The 23,129-nt window shown below is 41.5% G+C and overlaps 1 pseudogene; it reads left to right on the top strand.

The window, feature by feature from the left end:
• The first annotated feature begins 10,410 nt into the window (after positions 1–10,410).
• On the top strand, positions 10,411–21,868 carry LOC121461488 (annotated as a pseudogene).
• The last annotated feature ends 1,261 nt before the right edge of the window (positions 21,869–23,129 follow it).

Genomic DNA, 23,129 nt, shown 5'->3' with positions numbered 1-23,129 from the left:
CATTCTGATCTACATAGCATGTTCCAGGCTAGGGCTACATAGGGGTACCTTGCCTCAAAAAAAGTCTCAAAAGCTTTAATATAAGACATTTAGACAATTTAGACAAATATCCTCAAATAGAGCCACGTTTCATCTCCCCTTTTCAAAATAGGGCAAAGTTCTCACCTGTATGTTCATCACCCAAGACTGGAGATGGGTTAAGCTTGTTTACCTGAGGCTCAGGACTTAAGGAGCAACTCTGAACAGAAATCCTTAAAACATGTAACTCAAATAAATCTCTCTCTCTCTTTCTCTCATACACACACACACACACACACACACACACACACGGGTTATACAGAGATCTATATCTTGTGCCTAATATAAATTAGGAAAACAGTACTAAAAACTCAAGAGCATTCTTTAAGCATGATCTCATTTCCCCATCAATTTCCCAATACATTTGGCCAGTTCTTTGCACACTCGTTACTCCCACTTGTAAAACTGAAGTTAGAACGATGTAGAACATGATAGAATATGTAGACTATGATTCCTACACTTGGGATCTTGTTGCTTAGGAAAAAAATATAATTTGCGAAAGAAGGTTTTATCACCATACACATAAAAAGACTGAGAACCCTTCCTGATACTGTGCTCTGAAGAATAACACTGGAGTTGACCTGGGTATCTGGATCAATAACAGAAAAACTTGATTCTAGTTTAAGCAGGCATCCTTAAGTGAGAGAGTTCAGTCATGTTTTCCTCTCCCTAGTACCACCTCCACACACTTCTTTCCAGTTCTAAACAAAGCTCTATAATTGCTGTCTAGAATGTCCTATGAGTCATGTACGTATCCCAAGGTATTTGTACCTGAAGGTCAATTGTAGCCTAAAGTCTTTGATGCGATGAACAATCTTGTGATGAAAAAATCCATTATGAAGACAAATTCATAAGTGCTGACAGGTATCTTAATAACTAAATCCTTACTGCTTACAAGCAAACACATTTTTAATTGGGCTTCCTTGGAGATCGCCTCCTCTGTGATGTCCCGAGGAAGGTTCCTGTCTGGCATCCTTGTGTGAAGGGCACTTCACAACTTTGGGCACTAATTATCCTCTGAGGAAGGAGGACAAAGACCTCAACCAGCAGCTGGTTGCACAATATAGGTCAACTCCCTAGAGTTGGTATTTTGTTATTTCAATTTCTTCAAACTCATTATCAGGAGGGACCTATGAACTCTTGATTTACCAGGTCCCAGATGAACGTTAGGACTCACTGTTCGGTACACTTTTCAGAACCTTCATCTCCAAGGGCGAGAGAGAAATGACAGCAAATCACAGCAACAAGAAGAATAACTTGGAGCCACAACAAAAGCAAAGGATACGTACATAGAGAAGCATGTGTAGCTTAATGACAATGTTGTGATATTTTGGTTTTTGAAGAAAATAGCAACCACATTTTGCTTGCTTCCATGGGTCAGGAGTTTAGCTGCAGTTAACAGAATGTTTCATCAGTGTCCGACATGATGTCAGTATAGGCGGTTTGGGTTGGAAAACATAAAATTACATTCACTCTTCTTTTTAGGACCAAAATATTTGATATTAGTTGAAAGCCTCACTTCATCTCTATTAGAAATGTTTCTCTCCAGTTTGCTCTATCATAATCTGTTTTCTTTATAAATACAGACCTCATACATATGTCAAATGTTTGAGGTCCTTATTTATAAAGAAAAGAGGTTTATTTAACTCACTGTTTTGGAGGCCAGACATTCACAATACGACAGTACATTTAGCAAGAGCCTCATACTGTCTTTACAGCATGGCTGATATCACATATTGGAACAGACATGAGAGTGGTGGGTGGTATGTATAGAAGAAAAACGTGACCACCTGGTGAGAGGAGAAGCAGGTGTGAACAAAGAAAGCCAAATGATATTATAGTAATCTCCTCTCATGTGGTCAGTCTAACTCTGAAGAGCCAATGCATTCCCATGCGATGAGCGTTGTTCTACCCCGAGGGTGCTGCTCCCCAGCCCTGATCATCTTTCACTAAGCTCCACCTCCACAATGATTTACAGATCATAAACTCCAGCTCCATGATGGTTTACATAGATTTTCAACGTGACAGGATCTGGAATCACCCAGCAGACAAACCTCTGGGCATGTCTGTGAGAAAGTTTCTAGATTAGGGTTTTTTTTTTTTTTTTTTGAGGCAGAAAAAAACCCACCAAAGCATGAGGGGCATTATTTCTTGGGCTGGTGTGTCATACTGCATATCTGAGTGATTAGCTATATCAGCTGTGATATGAGCATCAGCTGTCGTCTCTTTGACCACGGACAGAATGGGACCAGCTGCCTCATGCTCCTGCCACCTATGCCCTCCCAGCCATGAAGGGCTGCACTCTATAATAGTGGACCAAGATGAACACATCTTTCCTCAGGTTGCTCTGGCCAGACATTTTGTCACAGTGGCAGAAATGTTAATGACTAAGACAGTCTCTAACCATCCTAGCACCTCTTAGTGCTATTACTCTGGGAATCAAACTGCACACAGACCTTTGAGGGTCAAGCTGTAGCAAGTGCCCATCAAACAGGAATCTAGAGATGGAAGCTATCCTCTGGGATGTGCATCATTTTTTGCAGCTCTTATCTGCAGTCTCTCTGTAACATTAGTCTAAAGAAGAACATCGAAATGTTGAAGATACCAATAACGGGAAGAAAAAGGAGTCTGTTCTACTCACTGAGGGCTTGTGATGGTTACCTCTTATACTTCTGCTTCTTTGGTGTGAAGTAACTTACGTGCTTCTATGACAAACACATTGGGCAGCTTTCGTCAATTTTCTTTCTTTGGCAAGCATTAGAGTAGAGATCGTGGTGTGGCTCAGGGTGAGATTTCTTCTAACTTTCTCCCTAGTACACAGCACGATGCAATGTTAACCATATGTCAATTATGAGCCCATCCTTCACATCTACTGCCCACATGTAATGTCTCTCCTTAATCTCATTACCCACCTGGTTGCAGACTTCAACAGCTGTGCCATTCCCCCTGAAGAGTCCACTTGTACCAAACCATTAGTGAGCCATGTGGATTAACTAACAATTATGCAATGGAGAAAATTCACAAAGTACAACCCTCAGCAAAATTAAGGCAAAAATATATCCCTTGTTACACATTTCTCTTTCCTAATTCTATTCTCTGCAGGACCTCTGGGAGAATGGCTCCCTCTCCAATTTCCTCCCCTTACACCCAGGTTCCTAGGATACTTTCTCATCCCTGCCAGATAGTCCAGATATTTCAAATTTATCGTTTATATTCTATCCAAAGTAATTCATCCCTTTCTTCCTAAATGCTCAACATTCCTTCGTATTATTTTTCTATCTGTCTTAAAACCCCCAGCCTCTGAACACTATAAGGAAGAAAGGAGAAAGAATGTTTTGACTTGGATCTAATCGCTTTTCCCACCATCCCATCATGAATTAGACAACAGCTTGATGAGAGGTTAGAAACTGCCTCAGGGTTTCAGCTCCTCTGACTTGTTTGCATGCTTAACTATTCTACAGGCAGTGAGGGTCCCAGTGTGTTTCCATTGTGCAGTCCTAGGTATATAATGGCCGATATCTACATGCATCTAACATTTGGGTACATGCATACATAAATAGACTCCTGTGTAGAGGGATGGCAATAGAAGGAAATAAATGACAGAAAATTGGAGAAATTTCTTTAGACATATGTCTAAGGACTCTAGTAAGTTTGGGACATTTATGCGAAGAAGGATTCATTGTCTTGCCAAACTCTTGATTTCATCCTGTCTTCTTCTTGCTTCCAAGAGAATTAGTTCAAGGAATGTTAGAAGAAAAAAAAAAAAGAAAGAACAGTGTGAATAAGTCTAGACTTGCAAAGACCTTCAAATGTCTTAGCAAAATAGAGTGAGCATGGGGAAAATGGTTCACTAGAGTTCAGAGACAGGTTGAGCCCTGATTGTTCTTAGTGGGGCACGTTGTTCAGTGGTGTCTCCGAGGACACAGTCAGGGAAGAACAGCCTCTTCTGGCTTCAAGTATTATGGAAGAAGAGTAGTTTAATAGAGTCATGATTTATACACAAATGGAAGGCACTGGTAAGTGGGTATCCAGAAAACAGAGAGCTAAAAGAAATGGTCCCTGTAGTACCACCAAGTTGTATAATTTAGACCCAGGAAGGAAACTCAATATTACAAACAAGTCAGGCACAAGAAGTAAGCTCACAAGCGAAGCTGAGAAGGGGGTTCTGGAATGAATGCCTGGTGAACAGGAGCATTGAAATAACTGTGGCTTTAGTAGCTGGGAAAGTGAGTTGGTTGCAAAAGACTATGGGTAAATAAGACCTACTAGCTCTCTTCATGCCTGTTCACTACTGTATAGGACCCCTCAACCTTCTAATGCAAGGGTCCAACTTTATTTCTACCTCCAATTCTTTCCTGGCAGTTCTTAAGCTAGGACCACAGTGGGAAGGGGGATGAAGAAGCAGAGCCCCTCGTACTCCCAGGTCAGGGTCTTATGCTCTTCTACAGACTGTCTTGGAAACACTGACCCTTCTCCACTACTCCTCTTACAAACCATTGTTTCTCTTGCTGTCATCTTCCATGTCTGATTATTACTCAAAATCTCCAAAGTCAGATCCTTCACCTCTCCATTTTTGTAGTGAATACTAGTGAGTTTGCACATTCTGTTCTTGTCCTCTGAAATCTCCCTCCACAATTTCAATGCTTGCCTGTCCCCGAGGTTTTAGAGGAAATTGGAGAGAGGATGTGCATGACTCTTCCCATGAACCCACTGTGTCAAAAAAGCTAGAAATGTTAGATGAAGAGACAGAACTGTCACTGGCTTTTTAAAAATCATACAACACCTATTATATATTTAATAGTAAAATGATAATGCCCCAATGTTATTGAGAATTTCATACATTCTTGCTATTGTGCTGAATTCATTACAACAATTACATATTTTATCATTGTATATTAGCCAGTGAATTATGAACTGTTGAACCAGTATTATATAGGACGAGACTAATGAGTTTCCATTTCATGGCTTGGCTACTAGACAGTCTGAAGTCATGCAGAATTCTATATGCTGAAGGTATATCAAATTAATAGAATTGATAGGTAAAACATACTGATTTTAAAAGATAAAATGTATAGCTCTAGTTTTCAAGTAAGAAAAATTAATAAGCACAATAAAGAACCAGTTGAGAGTTATAGAGTGGGCACTGCATCATGTTATACGTGCCACCCTTAGTCAAGAACACACAGCAGTGAATGGATAAAATATACTCATATTTGCCTTGTCTGGGGACATATACACAGGAGATAGGTCTATAGTTTGTGATAGGTGGGAAGTTATAACTCAGACTGTAGAAGGCTAGAACCAAAGTAGAACCTAAATTCTTAATAAAAAATAAAATGAGAAAAATTGCAGTTACAAAGTGTAGGAATTTAAAAAGCATTGCGGGAGAATTGTTTGTATTCTGTCAATCATGTTTTAAATAAACGCTAATTGGCCAGACAGGAAGTATAGGCAGGAAAACCAGACAGAAAGTAAAAATGATACAATGAGAAGAGGAGAATTCTGGGAAGGAGGAAGCTGATTCCTCCCACTCCTGCCCAGACCACCAAAGCAGCAGGATGTGATCTGCCCCACTAAAAAAGGTACTGAGCCACATGGCTAAAATAGATCAAAATAATGGGTTAATATAAACTACAAGAGCCAATAAGTATCCTGAGCTAATGGGCCAATCAGCTTTATAACTTTATAGAGATCTCTATGTGATTTTCATTGGGGCTTGCCGGCTGTGGGGTACTGGGTGGGACAAAAACCCCAACAAGCCAGCCCTTCATTGTTACCAAGCATCTCTCCCAGCAAAGCTCTATGGAAAATAAAAGCAGCAACCCATCAGTACACTGGGGAGTGGACTCCACAAATGCAAGTTCGAAAATCTCAGCCTAGCATATTAATTTCAAATATGATCCTTGGATTATAGCATCCCCAAAGCCCTTGATGAGAGCCAAAACAAAGTATTCAGAAGCATGGATTTGCTCCCCAAATACACATATTTCCCACAAGACAAAATTAGCTCTCTCTGATGATGAATTAACGAAAAGCATGTACAAATTACATGAGCAATGACTCGCCACAGGAGAATTTCCATGATCCTGGTTATCAGGGGACCCAACACTTCCAAGACATTTAGACAACAGAACAGTCCAAAGGGACTTACACAAAAAGAATGTTCTAAAAGTAGTAATCAGATGAGCAGAAGACTAATAACCACAAGGAGGCAATAAGACATTTTAAGGCAAGCTCTATTAATGTACAAGATAAGAGACTTGAGTGACTAGATGATAATAACTGAATTCCTGAACTTAAAAAATCTACCATGTCAGTCAAATATCAAACTAGATAGAGCTGAAGAAGATGAGTAGAGAACTGGACGACCAATCTGAAGAATATAGCCAATGGATCAAAGATCAAACCTATGAGGGAGGAAGAAGACTATCTGCTAGACAAAGCAAGAAAATCAGGCATTTCTAGTATGATTTGTTGAAGTCAAAAGATTGGGGAAAGGCACCATTCAAAGATATGGATGCGGAATTTCTAGAGTGGATAAGACATATCAGAATGCAAGTCCTCAACAGTAGATGAGTTGACAAAGTAACAGATAAGAAGGTGATGGAGCCAGGTTCATCCTGAGTGTGAAATCCTTCATTGCAAACAGCACACCAGCACATCCATATGGCAAATGCATCTTTGGCATCCTCCTTGAGGGCTCAGATCATAAATAATCCATGGATCCCTTAGTGCTATAAAAACCCTCCATATCCTATGTGGCCTAAACCAAGGTCCTGAACTGCGTTTTATAAAAAGCAATTTTATCACATGGTGCTCTTTTGTTTTCTTTTTTTTTTCATCAGCTAAACCCTCCTACAGATTCATTGCAATAACCACAAAATATTATTGACATTCTTTTTTTAAATTTATTTAAATTTAAATGTCTCTTCCCCGCCACCGCCTCCCATTTCCCTCCCCTTCCCCCAATTAAGTCCCCCCCCAGCCCGAAAAGCAATCAGGGTTCCCTGTCCTGTGGGAAGTCCAAGGAACCCCCACCTCCATCCAGGTCTAGTAAGTTGAGCATCCAAACTGCCTAGGCTCCCACAAAGCCAGTGCGTGCAGTAGGATCAGAAACCCATTGGCATGGTGCTCTTTTTAAGATGGTGAAGGGTTGAAGAGTTGGGTTTTGTGGTCAAGTAGGTTTGGAAACACTATACGTGGTAGATCTTTTTATTGAGTTAGTAAATATCAGCACATTAAACTCAATGACTTTTCTGGAATGATGATCTCTGACTCTATAACCCATTTCCTCCTAAATATTGAGAGCTCTTGCCTTTCATAGGACTATCACAGCTCTAACAATTTGAGAACAAGAATACATCTTCCAGATAGTTGCATCATTATGGAGAACATTACTCCCTGAGGTGGCCATCTCTGTTTCCATATAGCTGTTATTAACAGAGTTATTTTCTATATGGAAAGGATGTGCTTCCTATCCTATGGATAGTTAATAGTTATAACCAGAAGGTTGAAAAATCAATGGTGATGATGATGCTCATAATGATGATGATGACGATAATGATGATTATGAAGATGGAGATGATGGACTGAGTGAAAATAATGATGATGTTGATGCTTATGCCAGTGATGATGATGAGGAGGATGGTATAATTAGCACAGCTGAAGATTAAGCCCTTGGCTCTACTCTGTCCATTTCCTGCACCCGATCTTATAATCCTCACAACTGGCCTGGAATTGGGCATTTGTTACTTTCACTGTACAAATAGGGAAACTGAGACTCAGTAAGCTTAATTAACTTAGCCAGACTCACATAACTTAGTCATGGCAGAGTTTATCTTACCATAAAACTTGCTCCTTCACCTCTGATGCATACTGCCTTTCTGAGCAGCAACGACCCTGGACACACCAGACGAGCTGGAGATTAGCTGACACATTCCTTCTTTTAAGAACATATGCTGTGGGATATTAATGTCCAAAACAGAGATGGATAATCTGTGATTGCAATGTTTGAATCAAGAACATGTTGGCACCTCTTTCACAAGTGCATGTCCTCTAAGCACCTGGAGGGCTATTTGTACATTTAATGTACATTAAAACCATCTGCACATTCTGGATACAATAATCAACAGAATAATTTATGAGCACGAGGTGGCTCACAGATGGAGAAGTGCTTCACTTTATATCTCCTCTGAGGCTTAGTGACCACCTGAAGCACTGTGTTGAGAAGATTCCGGGAAAGTCCTCAAGGAGAAGCATAATCAATAAGAAATGCCTGGTGAAAGAAAGGAAGGAGGGAGCTGTGGTGATAGGTGCCAGGCATTTGCTATCGCTGTTTAATGAGAGCTACCCATATGCTCTCAGGAATGGATCATCTTTAAATTAATGAATGAGTTAATATTGAATGTTATTAAAAGTTGGAGACCTGGATCCTAATTTAGCATCTTCAGACGAGAGTGCGCTTCGCCTCTCAGAGCACAGTGCTGGTGGGAAGGGGTACTCGGCTCATTCCATCACTTCTGCATGGCTGTCACTGCCGTACCTGACAGAACCGGCATCAGGAAGGAGTGGTTTGTTTGGGCTCATTATTTCAAGGGGCTTCATTCATCATAGTGGGGAAGGCACGGTGGAGCAACTGAGCTCAAAGCAGTGGGAGTCCATGTCAAAACTTACTCACATAGCTCTGGACCAGGAAACAGAGAGAGTACAAGAGGAACTGGCGGCCAGGTAAACTTTCAAAGGGTCTCCCCTAATGACCCACTTCCACCAGCTGCTACATGCCTCCCACGGTTTGACAGTCTCCCCCGATAATATCACTGGTGGGAAACAAACATTTAAAACATGAGCCTGGAAGTGTGTTTCAGACTCAAACTTCAGCAACAATCAAGAAGTTCATAGCTCCCAACTAACTTTCCAAGACCTGAAGTTCCTTTGTAGTTCTGATGGGCTCTTGATACTTAATGACAGCATACCCCTTTCTAAAGTCCCCAGAGTTCAACAAAATGTCTCTGTCCAACTAACTGTTTTTGCTGGGATATGTGGTGATTCCAGGATACCCAACACTTTCCTCTTCTCATCTTGCCTCCTCCTTGCTGGCTGAAAACTCACTCCTTTCAGAACACAAATGACTGAGGAAACACACTCTGTTCGACCAGATCGTGCCTCCCAAAGGTGGCAGGTTTGCATCACGACTTTACATAAATGCTCTTGGCACTGGCAGTGGGCGGTAGGCAGGAGGATGGCTCTGCCATGAGACAAATATAGAGCTGCCATCCTTAAAACTCGAGCAAAGACTAACCCTACGGGGAGATGCCATGCAATAAATAATTTTTTGCCACAACACATTGCTTCCCTTTGCATAAATTTAACACCCCATTCTCTGTACAATATGCGATCTTCCTGCTAACTCTCCATAGACAGAAATAGCTCTGGTAAGATGTGATAAAAAGATAAGTGACAGAAAGTAAGGGAGACACGACACACTGAAGAACTTGACCTTGATGCCAGCTTTTTTTTGCAGAGTACATCATTTTCTGATAATTAAGAATATCCAAAGAGTGGCAACAATGGGGGCAGATAACAAATCTGATGGAATCCCCAGAACGTGATGTGAACTCTAATTTTAGATTCTAAAATGCTGGTTTTCTATTTGTTCTATAAGGTGCTACCTGGCTGCAGGCTTCCACCTTCCTTCTCCTTCCCGTTACAGTGGTAGACATAGCCCTCATCCTAGACGTGAAGTCAGCCTAGGCAACACTCTCAAGAGCCAACCTTGCATCTAAGGAAAGGGTTCTGCGAAAGCTAATGAAACCAGTAAATTAGTTTTTCTCCAGTCTATATATCACTGCAGGTTGTCCTGTAACTTTTGATGCACATATGCAAATTAATAGATCTATGTTTGGAGTTTAGACTGTTAGATGTGTCAAATCTATTTAAGTCGTTTTCCTTGTATTTTGTTTCTCAAACACGGCCAAAAGGCAATAGACAGTCTTTAATTTGGAGGAGAACGGCATATTCCTTTTGGTCTATATAGTATGTGTAATGTTGGTGGTCTGTCTCGAAAGAATCCCTCCTCCCTGCAGAGAGAGGACACCTGGTTAGGTCAGTTCATTGTCTTACTATTTTGTCACTGCTGGAATTCAGTAACATAATTCTCAAGTGTTGTCTTCCTCCCATCCGTGTCATTCTGAGAATGCCACGTGCTGCAATCCATCTTCTGGTATCTATAGGCTTCAGTGTGACCACACAGTCTGTAGGTTCCATTCCTGGAAATTGGGCATCAGGACAAATTCTGAGGGAACAGGCAAATGACACTTTTAGCCGATTCTAAGCATGGGGTTTGATGGCCAAGGTGAGAGAAGATGAATAACTTGCATAAAGCTGGCCCCGGGTTTTCAAGTTTCAAGTGACAAAGTCACTCACTTGGACAGAAAATGAAATTTATAGGTCCATGTGAAAACCAAGATTAAAATAATTCCAGAACGAGTTAAATCAAGGACAGCAAATGACATCATGAGCTGCCACTCTGCCTTGTGTTCGCTATCAATAAGCCTCTCCTGATCTGGTAGCCAGTGTGTGCCCTAACAGTTTCTAGCTGAGGTCACAGTGGCCATCTGGAAGAAGCAGGACACTCTGTCCCAACTGCTCCAGTTCTAGGAGCGACTTAGATTTTCCCAGTTCACATCCACTAACCCCAAATAATAAATTACACTAATTTGTAGGTATCATTTGATCATAGGAAACCCAAAGAAATAGATGAATGGAGAAACAAGATAGAACTAAACCCCAGTTCTAATTTTTCTAGACAAGCCTATAGTTGCCTAATATGGTATTGTGAGCAGTTATAGTCCTATGGCCCCACTGCTTCCTGCCACCCAGTCCCTGCCCATGTATTGCCATTATAGGTCAAACCGTTGTCCTGATGTCTTAGTCCCACTAGAACTTTATTCCCCTGGATATTGAATGTGTGCCCTTTAACTCTGAGCCAATGTTGGGGGACTATGGAACTCTGGTCTTCCTATAGAACAGTCTGCTGGGTTGGAATAACTCAGTTACTAAATATCTTCACTGTTTCTATGCCACATCAATATGCCCAATATTCAACTGTTCCAAAATTTTCCTTCCCAGCCGGCTCTTGCATGAATGCACTCAGTTGCTGTGAATAGCAGTACTCTATTTCCAATTCAAAAATGCAGAGGCCATTTCTGCTAGCCAAGGTTCTCCAGAGAAACAGAATGGATAGAAAGGGTGTGTATTAGAGGGGATTTAGTACACTGGCTCATGTGATTCAGCCTGGGTAGTCCAACAATGGCTTTCTCAATGCTAGAGAGCCTGGAAGGCTGGGAGCTACTCATTTCATTCAGCTGGATGTCTCTGAAGTCCCCATTTAGTGCCGATGGCCTGCAGGAGGATTCTTCATAAACCAGCCCAGAGATGGGTCTTTTAACTGGTCCCAGATCCAATCAAGTAGAAAATCAAGATCAACTGCCTCACCATCTTTCACTTTATTCACATCCAGCCAGTCACCAGTTCTCATCAACTCCCCATTGCTTCTTCAGCACAATCTACTTCTGTCCCAGCATGCTGACCTAAGCAACTAGCATATACCTCCCTGATAGTACCCTGTTTCCAATGTGCACAACAAACTCCAGAGTGAGCTTTTCAAACAAAAGTTGAATGGTGCAAACCTGCACATGGTGTGCTCTAAGTGTCCTTCTTAGTCTTAGCCTCCATTTGTCTTTCATATTATTAAGATTTTTTAAAAAAAATTACTATGTGCATGTGAGTATATCTGTGTCAGGGTATATGCACATGAGTACTGTTGCCCACAGAGGTCAGAGGCATCCAATCCCCCTAGTTGAAGTTATAGGTAGTTGTGAACCATTTGATATGGGTGTTAGGAACTGAACTTGGATCCTATATTAAAGCAGTAGGCACCCCTACTTACTAAGCCATCTCTCCAGCCTCTACTCTCCAGGTGTTATATTCAACTTCCTCAGAAAAATGTTTCTTGGGAAAATTTTATAGCATTCTATTTCAGTCCTTTTTATACTTCTATAATAGAATACCCGAGGCAGTAACATGATCAGTTTGGGCTTTATCCTCAAGACTGGGCCATCCAAGCTTTGAGACGATGCCTTGAGATCTTGATGCATCATAATGTAGAGAGAAAGCATCACCTTGTGAGAGACCATGAATGAAAATAGCAAGAAGTGGGCAGGTATCGCCCTTTCAACCTATGCTTAGGATAACTAGCCTATTGGTCCGGTCAGCCTTTGGTAGCCTCGTCACCTCTTACATGTCAAATTCTCAACACTGCTGCACTGGGGAGTAAGTTCTCAATATATGAACTTTGGGTAAGACCCATTTTAATTTACGGAGCTTGATAAGAGTTAAAATTCATACAATGTATCACAACTGCGAAGTATCCATTGTCTTCATTGCTACTTACTTAATGTCTGTCTTTCCAGGGAGATTAATTCTATAAAATGAACACTGTGTATAGTTTTCCCTGTTTCTCTCAAACCTAGTTCCCCATGAATTAAGGACCAATAAATATTTAATGAGTTAATTTATGAATGAATGCCACGATACATTCAAGCGGTTTCTAAGGCCTTTCTAAATATTCATTATTCTGGAGTGTCTCAAAGGAAAGCCGGTGAGCATGGCTGGAGCAGACAGAGCTGAAAACACTGTCCAGGACAAACCTCGCTCCTTTCTTTCATTGGCCTCCTGTTAAACACTGGTCATCCCTGCTCAATGTTTCCGCTGCGAATGGGAGAGTCTCCAACGCTCACTGTGACATGTCTAACCTGTCACCAGAGAGGCCATTGGCTGTTGGGCTACGTTCACTAAGTCATTTCATCTCCATTTCATTTTCAAGCCCTTCCTCTTCTATGGAGGGTGAGGGAAACCTTTCATTGACTCGATTTATCATCATCTATAAAAAAAAAAATTGAACCAATAAATTAGGGGATAGTTTGGGGTCTTATAAAAAAGATTTGCTAAAGGATTCTTTGAAGCCCTAGGCTCTCTAAAGACATTTAAAATTGGATTTGATTTACAAAAATTTGATTTGCACGTAAATACTCTGGAATGTATTGATTGCTTTAAGTGAGCTACACAGGGACATGACTACCTTTAATCTTTTATAACAAAGGTGGCAATTAAAATGGCTTTTGCTAAGCAATTTCGAAATTGAGGGTTCAATCTCTTTCCTGGTTTTCCCTCACTCAGAAGACTCCCCTCTCTCCCCAGCCCTTCCTCCTCCTAATTAAGGGAAGGAAAGCTTGTATTCTTGGTAGAATCCAGTTTCTGATGGAATCCCATGTTCTTCTTGTGAACACTGTAGAAGCCAAGTTCGAAGTTTAATTTCATTTGGTTACCCTCTGTTAATACAGTGCCTCTTAATGTCACTTCTCAGAGGTGCTGTTAGAGAAAGAGCCATTGGTTAGTTACTAAAAAGTGGTCATTTACCATGGTATCTGATGGACCTGTATTCCCCAGCCCTATTGTCATTTCTACCCCACAAAAAAATCCAAAAACTGCCTTTGTTTGGGACCCATTTGTTTGCTTTATTTAGCCTGGGGTGTAACGTGCCTAATAAGGAATCCTAACAATAGTTTGCTCCATCTCTAGATTGAATTTCTTTATAGATTCACCTCCGTAATTCATTTCCCAACTGATCTTGATCAATACAGCTTGGCTCAGCTTAAGGTTAGAGAAACTAACCATGGTGCTGATGGGGGCCTCAAAACACTGCCTTCATACAGAGTCTCTTTGATAGTAACCTGCCACATTGACCCTCAGCCTGTCCCAGAGTCTGGGGCTGAGCGCCTTCTAAGTCCCAGAGCTGTCATTGTCTTGTTCTCTTTGATTCCATAAAGCCAGAGGCCAGAGAGGCTTCAACAAAACCAGCATGCGTGAGGATGCTCGTGTAATGCACTCTAGGATACCCGAGTCCAGACGAGGCTCTGCTGCAAACTGGCTGTTGAGTTCCAGTGAGTGACTAAACCATTTTGAACTTCGCTTTTAGCTTCTGTATTTTAAGACAGCTTGGTCTGTTGATTCCTGGGATTTTACTGCTTCCGCCGTGCTCAGATTGTGCATGAAGAAAGAGAAGCCTGGTTTTTCAGTTCAATGGTCATCACCAGGGCAAAAGTGATGAAAAATCCTTGTTTCTAAATCATGGAAACTGCAAACATGCTCTGCCATGAGGATTCCCAAGTTGCTTTTCAAAGTTCGTGGCTTTGGGTCGTTGGCCACGCCTCAACATTTCTCTCTGGCCCTGCTTCCTTCTCTGTGAAATGCTGGTGTAGTCTGCTATTTGTCCCTTAAAGAGGCAGCAGCACTGACAGAGGTCGCCAATATGAGTAGCACTGTGGAAGCTAAAGGAGATGGCAGAGAGGGCACTGTTAATCAGACAGATGCTGCATTGCCAGAGGGCAGAGGCACGAATACCACCCTGAAACCTCATAGTTCTTTCTCTTTATTTTTTCTGCCCTCTTTGTTGCAGCTTTGGTTCATACTGGACCAGAAATCATGGCTTGTTTGCAAGTTGGGTGCAGACTCTTTACTGTGGGCAGTGACACTGATCCTTTAGGGAGGTACAGATTTATCCAAAGAAACTCAGCCAGCCTATCCACCCCACCTGGATGAAAGCACCAATACCCACTGGCCAACCAATCACATCTCTGCCTATCATATCATGAGCACATGAGCACTTGGCTTACAAAATCTCCAGAGACAGCATCAGTCATGAGGATGACCTGACGTCATACCTTTTTTAGGTTAGCAGAGACAGTCACAGACGATTACTCAGTAAGGACATAGCATGAGGCAGGTTGATGCCATTAATTTTATTCTTTCAATGTTGTCACTGTAGGACTTAGGTTCTGGGAGTATAATTATACTCAAATTATATATAGCAATGATTTTTAAAATATTTATAATGTCCTACATTCTTACTCCGAGCAAAGTTTTGCTCTGAGAATATTCCATAAATGATTCCTCTTGGTATGTATGTTCTTTGCAATATCTCTGTGAGGTGGTCATTTAGTAAGCTTTCGGGAATGAATGGGCAAAGTGATGAATTAATACAATTAAATAATGAACAAGTGTTGACTGCTTTTTACTTGCTAGGTACTGTGTTAGGCTTTGAAAATTCAGATATGAGCCAAATAGCCCAGAAGGCAATTCTCATTGACTTTAGAGTCTAAATATGTTGACCTCCATTTGAAAACAAACAAACTGAAAATACAGCAGATGAATTAACTTGACCAAGGTCATATAGCAAGATAATGTCAGGACAAGAGAGAGAAATAGGTTTGACTTTGGCCAGAATGAAGTAACTAATATAGACAGACCTTCCCGACTCAAATGTTGGTAAGAATATAAAAATTGTATGAAGATAATGTTTCTAGGCATTGGACATCAAGCAACTCAGAACCAAAAGCCTGGGGGAAAAAAAAAGTAAGAATCTCACAAGATGAACCTCACCTTTTTTTCTGCCTTTCAGCTCAGGGGCACTTTCTCAAGCTGCACATGGAGCGGTGGGGTCCAGTGAAGGGATTTTGCTGAGCTGAGAAGGCCAGCGCCAAGTTAGCTCCAGAGAGCACTAAAGTGTTCGGAGCTACTAACAATAGGGATGAGATACATGTGTGTGGAAGGCAAACACTGTGTGTCACAGCCGAAGAGAGAGGCATCTATGAGGTAAAACCTAAAGTAAAATCTCCAAAGTCATGGAGAGATCAGAGATATTAGCGGTCCAGCTTAACGGGAGTACAGCCCTCACTGAACACGTTAGGTATCCAGGTGAGATACAGTTTCAGAAAAGATGAGATTATGAATAAAGATAAATTTATAGAGCTGGAATCAGTCTTTAGAATAAAGAGCACAGTCTTGAGAGATTATCAAATTGGGCCTGGAGAGGTGGCCTAGTAATTAAGATTGCTGCTCTTCCGGAAGATCTGAGTTCAGTCCCCAGAACTCATGTTGGGCAGCTTAAAAACAGCTGTTATTCTGCCTTGGAGGAGCCGACATCCTCTTCTGGCTTTCATGGGCAAGTACACATACACCCCCAACTACATAAAAGAATACACTGAACATTACTGGCTTACAAATTAAAAGTCCAATGCCAGGATGGGATATCACTTTTGGAGTTGTTGGCCAGTGCGGACTCATAGACACCCCCCCCCCCCCAAACATAGCAGGCTATTGCCAATGCTATTGACTCCCCTCCATAACCTGAAGGTAAGATCCTGTTGCTAAAGACACCATATAGTTGAATTATAGAACACGGAGAAATTAAATTGGAACTCACCTGGCAGTTTCACACCACTGGCTAGCTTTAAAAATTGTTAGACATGAAAGAAAGGCTTAAGAGTAAGCTATAATCTGCAGAGAAATAATCAATGGATACAAACCCCAAGATAATATCAGCATTGAAATTTGAAGACAGAGGATTTGAAACAGCTGTCATAAATACATTAAGGAAGTTGAGAAGATAGAGTTTCCCAGAGGCAAGGACAATTACCTGATAATCACTGGACCTTCATAGCCTTTTCAGTCAGGGCCCGAGACATTTCATACACTAAGCTTAGGTGATAGGGAATTTGAATCACACTTACCTCCTTGAATTCTGATCTCTTACTGGCTTTCAAGATGTGATTGGCCACTTTGATGGCAACCCTCCCCCCCCCCCCCCTTCACACAATGGCAGCTTTTCGGCTCAATATGGGGTCCAGACATTGAATAGGCAAGGCCTGATGGAGCAGGGCTGGGAGTTCCTGAGTGGAGATTTGACTGTGGATCTGGATCTGTAGGAACTCAGCATGGTGCCAACCTGCCTGAAGTTGATGTACAAATGACAGAGAAATGGTGTCTAACTTAATGGAACATAATCAGGTGACTATTACTGGTCAGTCAGACTGAATTCCCCATTTGGTTTGAGCTTAGGAGGTGGCACCATCTTGCTACCTGCCCAATTATCTGTCTTTCCAGTACTCCTTTGCCTACCAATTCACTTCATTAAGATGGTGTTGGTGATATCCAGAGGCAACTTCCAGCAGGAAGACAGTGGTAGTGAAAAACAGGCAAAACACAAAAGGTTCCAAAGGAAGAAAAAAGAGAAACCCTAGTAAACCTCAGAAGCCAGTCTATGTGTGTGAGTTATTTTTTCATGCTACTCGGCCTGCCATCAAGGGACAGAACCCTCTTGACACCTTTGGTGAGTTTTCAAAGATTCCATGTGGGACAGTCGGAGAAGAGCAAAAAAATAAAAGGGTGTATAAGTGGAAAATTGAAGCTGCCGAAAAAGTATCTCGATACACTAGCTGCTTGTGTAGATAAACAGCGGTGTCAGCCACTGGGGAAACGGATCCGATGCCACAGCCACAGACTCCTTCAAGGCCTCCTGTGACTACTGCTGACTCCTCGTCTCCCCTCCAGCGTCAATGTCAACAGAGTCGCCTGCCTTGTTCTTTTACATTGTAGTTAATTCCTGGCAAACCAGGAATCTTCTGGGCTGGGGTCAGCCCGGTATTACCAAGTTGATTATTACCTAACAAATACTGCCCTTGTCTATTACTGTGTCTCAAGGAGGAACGGTTACTGCTAACCCAGGCACAGTGGTAGTCACCTGTGGGTTCCAGCTGGGCCAAAGAAGTACAGCAACCATCCTGCCCAGCCAACAGACCCAAACTGTTACTCAGTCAATGTAAGCAGCTGCTGCTTCTATGCAACTGTCTTCACCCTCCCTACAGTCCCTTCTATTATAACAGAAATCTCAGCCCTCACCTCAGCAAGTTACCATTCTGCAGCAACTCTAGTTGAGAGAGTTAGAATCAATTTACCACAGCTGCCACCCCTGCAGAGCAAGGTTGGGCCTCCACCCACTCTGACCAGACTGTCTTGGTCCCTCCAACTGTGGAAAGCAGTCCTGAGCAGCCTATGACCTGCACACCTGAATCCCACATGGTCCTTCATGCCTCTGCCTCCAATGTATTTACTGTAATTTGGAATTGCTTTTTACTTGTAACTGCAAGCAAAAATACCAGGTTAATAGCCCAGGGAAGGGTGAAGAGAATGTGGAAACAAATCATAGGTGATTATTAGAAGAAGCATGTTGGTAAAATTATCAGAGGACTTGCCTAAAATGTTATTAAAGGGACGGGAGAGTACTTAGCTTTAATCCTAGGAGAAAACATCGCTGGGAGAAGGGAGGCTTGGGGTTACAGCTCAGTGGTAAAGTGCATTGGTTTTAATCCCAAATTAATAAATGAGCTTTAAGGAGGAATGAAAATACTGATTTAAAATAGAATGTCCTCTTAAGGGGAACTGTTATCAACCTATACAGTGCCTTAAGAACAGAGATTTGGGGGGCTGGGATTATGGCCTAGCAAACGAAAGTCTGAGTCCTCAGATAGGAAAATCAAAGTTCAAGGTTACCCTAGGCCACAAGTGAGTCTGAGACCAGTCTAGGGTACATGAGTCAAAGGTAGAATCAAGGTTTTGAAGAGCAGAGCATGGAGGCCCATGCCTTTATTCCCAGTATTTTGGAGGTGAAAGCAGGAGAATTTCTGAGTTCAAAGCCACCCTGGACTTCCATAGCTAGACCATGTTTCAAAAAACAGAGAGGCTAGGTGTGGTGTCACTCTCTTTAATTCTAGCACTTTGGAGACAGAAGCAGGGGGATCTCTGAGTTTGAAGCTAGCCAGGGCTGCAGAGTGAGATCCTGTCTTAAGGTCTGCTCTCTACCCCTGCCACCACCCTGTCCTCCCCTCTCTCATTAGGATCATTGGACTGGAAAGGAATTAACATCATGCAGGGGTGTCTTATTTTTCTTTCCAATATTTGTACAAAACTTCCTTTATCTGACTTGATTGCATTTTGCATGTAAGCGGTAGAAGCATATACCCTTAATAAGAGGTTTTACAGAGTAAAATAAATAAATTTAAGTATATAAGATAAGATACAGATATAGCAATTGAAAAGACAAGGAATCTCAGAAAATGTGGAGGGTTTTTGTAGCAATGATTTTGAAGTTACAAAACTTAAATATATGCTTAACATTTAATTGCCTGCTATATTAGAGATGGCAGAAGAGATGAGATAAGTGTGTAGAAATAATCCCGGGGGAGTGGAGGTTGAGGAAACAGCTAAGTTGGTAAAATATTTGCTGTGCAAGCAGGAGCTTCGGAATTGAGAACCCCAGCGCCCAAGCAGACTTCAGGTGTGGCTGTTTGTACCTGTAAATCCCTGAACTGAGTGGGAGTGGGGTGAGGACAGGAAAAGACCTGGTGATCTTCAGCTTGAGATAAGTGAGTGACCTTATGTCAAAAAATAAGGTGAAGTGTGTGTGTGTGTGCGCGTACCTGTACATACTTGTGTACAAAAATGAACACTTGCACAGAGCGAGAGGATGAGGATGGAGAGAGGGAGGGAAGAAGGGAGAGAGAAAGAGAAAGAGAGAGAGAAGCAGGGAGGGAGGGATGGAGGGAGGGAGGGGAGAAAAACTGATCTTAAATCAAGAACATTGACAAAAGACTTGGAGAAGATGGAATGAGCTTCAGTGGCATGTAGTATAAGCATAATCAAGGCCTCTGAAGAAGAGGATGTGAAGAATGTGACAGGAAATTGTATTCCCCAGGGATGAGCACACCAGTAACAAATGGTCAGTCCTGAGAACATAAATACAAGTAACAGTATATACACTGAGCAGGTTGCACTTAAATGCATTTGGGAATGTTCATACATATATACAGAGGCCACAAATTTGAAAGAGAACAAGAAGGGTTATATGGGACTCTTTGGAGGGAGGAAACAGAAGGTAGAAATTATATGTCAATATTAATCTCAAAAAATAAAATTAATTTTAAAAACATTTCAGGAAATAGTCAGAATTTCACATTTTAATTAAGAAAATCTGCCTATAGACACAAAGGTCTTAAAAACCCTGAAGCACAATAAGTATAAAGAAACTGGAATGAATGAAAGATGGAAAACACTGTAGATCTTTAAAGAAATAGGCAATAAAGGCATATTTTAAATAAATTCAACAACTTGAATAAAATGCAAAAACCATCTAAAGAGTGTAACTTTACAAAAGTTATAAAATATTTCTAGGAGTTAAATTATTTCTCAAATTTATAATGGGAAAACAAAGTACACCAAAAATACTAAAATATTGATGTGTGGGAGGTTTGTGCTGTCTGATTTCTAAACTTGCTATAAATCTCCACCATAAATACCATGTGTGCTTGACATGGGCCAATAAATCAATAGAACCTTGTGAAAATATCCAAAATTAGATCCACATATTCAGATCAATTGATTTCCAGTAAATAAGTAAATAAGCGCTTTGTCAATTTAACAGGAAAGGAACTTCTCCTCAACAAATGGGGTCGAAAAGGAACTCATTACTCTCCTACTCATGACATGAGAATGGACCCCAGACCGATGTTTGTGTGTGTGTGTGTGTGTTTGTGTGTGTGTGTGTGTGTACATGTGCACATATGTGTATGTGTAAAAGATGATACTTTTCCTATAACTTCAGAGTTCAAGAATGTTTTTATTTATGGCTATCTTTTCTCATTTTACATGACAAATCCATTTCCCACTTCCTCCCTTCCTCCCACTTCCTCTATCTTCCTCCCTGCTTCCATTCCCTATCCTACCTCCCTGTCTACTCCTCAGAGAGAGTAAGGCTTCTCATAGTCAACAAAGTCTAGAACATTTCTTTGAGGCAGGACCTCTATCTAGGCTGAGCAAGTTATCCCTCAAGAGAGAATGGGTTCCAGAAAGCAAGAACAAGCAGTAGGGATAAATCCTCGTCTCACTGCTAGGGGTCCCACAGTCTGCCCCAGCCATACAACTGTCACCCATATTCAGAGGATCTAGCTTGGTCCTATGCTGGTTCCCCCACTGTCAGGCCAGAGTTGGAAGGCTTCTTATTAGCTCAGGTAAACTGTTTCAGTGGGTATCCCCATCATGGTCTTGACCTCTTTGCTCATATTCTCACTTAGTTGACAGAGGTTTCTGTCCTGCCTAGTCCCATAGCTGGTCATTCCCAAAGAAACACACAAAGGCTTACATTAATTACAAACTGATTGGCCTATTAGCTCAGGCTTCTTATTAAAAAAGATAAGTCCAAGCAGAGGCTTGCTCATGAATATTACAGCTGAATTAGATAGCCCCATTCCAGAATCAACCTGTATGCCCACCAACAGAAAATGTGGATGAGTGTGTTGCCACTTCAATGCAATGGTTTCTAGTTAAGGGTTTATGCATGCTCTGACATGCTGATCCACACAGTAGCATAAGTGCATCTTAAGAATGCTGTATTAAAGTGCCTTGAGAGACTTATCAGGAGTTAAGAGTACTCACTACTCTTGTAGAGGACCTGGGCTCAGTTCCCAGCAATCACGTGTATCTAGGACATCTATAATTTCCATTCGAGGGGATCCACTGCCCTCATCTGGCATCTGTAGGCACTAGATATGCCTGAAATACACTTAAATACACCCAGACAGAACACCATAAACATAAATTAAAAAAATAGCAATGACTATATTCTTAAAAATGCTGTATTTAGTGAAAGTAGCCAGACAGGGCCCAGGCGAATTTATGGAATATGAACATGAAGTTCATACTCATGGATACAAATGCAAAATCTCATTGATCTGTACCTGTAAAAATCTGTTTATAGAAATTTTGCATCAGTTACAATAATCCGATCGACTTCAAAGACCAGACTTTCTCACCTCCTCTGCTGAGCATCAGCAAAACTTAATCCCTGGGAATTTTGCTACTGCTAGGGAAGGCAGCACCGTGCAGAGGGATGAGAATGATTCTTCTGTAAAACGAGCATAAGGAAGAAAATTGTTTATGAACTGTAAAGGTGATAAACATATTTATAATTGTTTCAAAAGCAATTACTATAAACTGCTGAAGCAGTATTGTGCCTTGGGGGCTTGGAAAAAGTGGCTGTATTAGTTTACTATTGTTGCCCAAGAAATCACCACAAAACTATGTGCTTAAAGGAGCAAACTTTATTCTATGTCTTATGGGGATCAAGAACTTGGAGTGGGTTAGCTGAGTCGTTTAGCTCATAGCTGCAATCTGTCTGTCAGTCAAGGCTGCAGCCAGCGGCAGTCTGCAGTTCACCCATGGTCACTGACCTGCCTCCTTTCTTGACTGGCTGTTAGCAGGATAAAGAAGAAGTGATGATAGGTGACTTCTAAGACTTGGTAACAAAATGATCTTCAGCTTTTATTTGGTCTGTTCCACTTGTTCACAGGGAAGCCAGGGGATTTGTCCTGTGGATATGTGTCTGTAGAGAGGCCGGGTAGGTGAGGAAGTAAAGTCTCCTTCTAAAAGGCTATGTAGTTCTCACCTGTCATCAAAGAAGCTTCTCTTTGCAACAGAGACCATTACAGAAAACCACTACTGGCCAAAATGCAGAGAACAGTCGATAATGGGGTGACTGCCCCCAATAGATTCATCTACAGTACAGCACTCAAAGCTCAGAGAAATCAAGAGAGAGTAGAAAGATTGTAAGAGTCGGAAGACCAGGAAATCTGATGAGATTATGTCTCCTAGAAACAGCAAGGAAGCATCACCTCATCAATATGGCTTGCTAAGCAAGACCAGAGGTACGGCAGCAATGTGTATGCTAATATGGAAGGGTACCTATCCCAGGACAAAGAATTACAGGCAACTAGAGAATGCTATGAGCAGGAGAAATCATCTTGAGCAGTTGACAGATGGATTGGAGTCGCTACTTGCTTATCGAATACCTCATGGTCAGCCCTGGAATCATGTGCATGTAAGCAACACCAAATGAACTCAGCAGGCTGTGGAGTTTGTGGGGAGGAAAGACAAAGGGAACAATGTAATTGCATTGTAACTTAAAGAATATTTAAAGGGGATAAACTAAGTAACCGTCATTTTAAAAAATGTATGCAGAAAAGTATCAAGGGATGAAACAATTGGGGTCAATAATCTATCATGAAAGGATAAAAGTTATAAGAGCCATCTCAGAACGCAGAATG

Source organism: Microtus oregoni, unplaced genomic scaffold (genome assembly GCF_018167655.1).
Source record: "Microtus oregoni isolate MIOR12 unplaced genomic scaffold, Mior012 000022F_ref0000154, whole genome shotgun sequence".
NCBI classification, from domain to species: domain Eukaryota; kingdom Metazoa; phylum Chordata; class Mammalia; order Rodentia; family Cricetidae; genus Microtus; species Microtus oregoni.
This window is presented reverse-complemented; position numbering and strand designations above follow the sequence as displayed.